The sequence below is a fragment of the Myotis lucifugus genome, unplaced genomic scaffold, assembly GCF_000147115.1.
Source record: "Myotis lucifugus unplaced genomic scaffold, Myoluc2.0 scaffold_2, whole genome shotgun sequence".
Classification (NCBI taxonomy): Eukaryota; Metazoa; Chordata; class Mammalia; order Chiroptera; family Vespertilionidae; genus Myotis; species Myotis lucifugus.
In genome coordinates, this window is record NW_005871050.1 from 16,201,557 (window position 1) to 16,203,545 (window position 1,989).

Sequence of the window (1,989 nt, forward strand, 5' to 3'; positions counted from 1 at the left end):
TCTGTTTGAGGCAGCTCTGCCTCTGTATCTACTATTATTCATAAGTTTATAATGGTCTTTATTATCCATGAATGAGTGAGATCATGTGGTATTTTTCCTTCATTGACTGGCTTATTTCACTTAGCATAATGCTCTCCAGTTCCATCCATGCCGTTGCAAATGGTAAGAGTTCCTTCTTTTTTACAGCAGCATAGTATTCCATCGTGTAGATATACCAGTTTTCTAACCCACTCATCTGCTGATGGGCACTTAGGCTGTTTCCAGATCTTAGCTATCATGAATTGTGATGCTGTGAACATATGGGTACATATATCCTTTCTGATTGGTGTTTCTGGTTTCTTGGGATATATTCCTATCAGTGGGATTACAGGGTCAAATGGGAGTTCCATTTTTAGTTTTTTGAGGAAACTCCATACTGTCTTCCATAGTGGCTGCACCAGTCTGCATTCCCACCAGCAGTGCACAAGTGTTCCTTTTTCTCCACATCCTCTCCAGCACTTGTTGTTTGTTGATTTGTTGTTGATAGGTCTTAAGTGGACCTTAAAATCAACAGTCTTGAACTGTTGCCTCAGAAACATCCTAGGAAGCCTGCTCTTTTAATGTTTGTCATGCTTAGCTCTTAGGAGATGACCTAGTCCTTTAAAAGATGTATGTCTTTTTTTATTCATTCTTTGGAGGCTTGACAAGAATGTCAGGTTTATTATACATCTTCCAGCTCCTGTCATTTACCACTTCAACACTCAGTTCTGAGTGCATATATTTCAATTCTGGCCATTCTTTTCAAATTATCTTAACCACATTAAATGGTCCAAATTCTTCTCTCTCTACTCTTTGGAGCATTTTCCTGCTGCTGAAGTCTGAGCCACACAACATTTATATGATCCTCTCCCTACTCACATGACCCATTACCACATGGAAATTAGGGAACTCCTCTCAGTTTACATGGTCCAGGGTGCTTCCATATCGGACTACTATAGTTTTCCAGACAATTAAAATGGCAGCTCAGGACCCGAAAGATAGCTCAGGACCCTAAGGCCTCATAGAAAAGAAAGCTGATTGTGAGCCATCCTAGAACCTAAGGGCCTTTGCCATTCATTGGACACAGGGCATGTCAATCCTCGCTTCCCAGCCAATGAGCTTGGAGCTTGTAAGGCGCAGGCACAGCCCTTTGTTGACGCTTGTAGCCCCACCCCCCGTGGTGTGGCGAACCTTAGTGGGTGGGTCCGGCCGTCCACACCTGCCCGTCAGAGGCCGTTTGCCAGTGGACAGCCAGTTCCTCCTCCGCTGCCCCGCCCCTTCCCGCGGGCCCCTGTCAACGGCCTCCGCTCCCGGCCACCATCTTGGCCAGCGACGCCACAGCCTGCTTGCTGCCCGAGGAGGTACTGTCCGCTGCCATGTCCGACAGTGACGACGGGAACCCGGCCCCAGGGGGCCGGGAGAGTCCCGTGGGCATGGCGGGGGCCTGGGTTGGGGCAAATGGAGACCAGGATGCCCTGATCCTCAACTCCGTGCCCCAGGGGGGTGGGGGGGACGCAGCCGCCGCCATGGTGGCAGCAGAAGTCGCAGAGGCCATGGAGAGCCTGGGGGAGGAGGCCCGGGCAGTGGGAGACCCCGAGGGCAATACCAGTGATGAGGATTCTGACATTGGCCCAGCCGAGGAGGAGGAGAACCTGGAGCGGGGCCCAGAGATGGCAGTAGATGCCCACCAGTTCCCCATGGCCGGCTTTCGCTTCATGTTCCTGAACCTCTTGCACACGCTGCTACACCGCATGCACTACAACAACCATATCCTCATGCGTCCCCGCGGCATCCGCAGGATGTCCCGGTCCAGGCATCACAGATCTGGACGTGTGGCCCAGATTCGTGTGATTTTGATGCCCGAGGGCTCCAGAGAACGGGTCGTAGCCATGGTGCCCCCATGGCTCCAGAGAGAGGGTCATAGCCATGGTGCATGAGTCTGCACATGGACCTGAGAGATTTGGACCTTGG

At 51.2% G+C, this 1,989-nt stretch overlaps 1 pseudogene; it reads right to left on the reverse strand.

The window, feature by feature from the left end:
• Positions 1-660: 660 nt before the first annotated feature.
• On the reverse strand, positions 661-906 carry LOC102431827 (annotated as a pseudogene).
• Between the last annotated feature and the right edge of the window lie 1,083 nt (positions 907-1,989).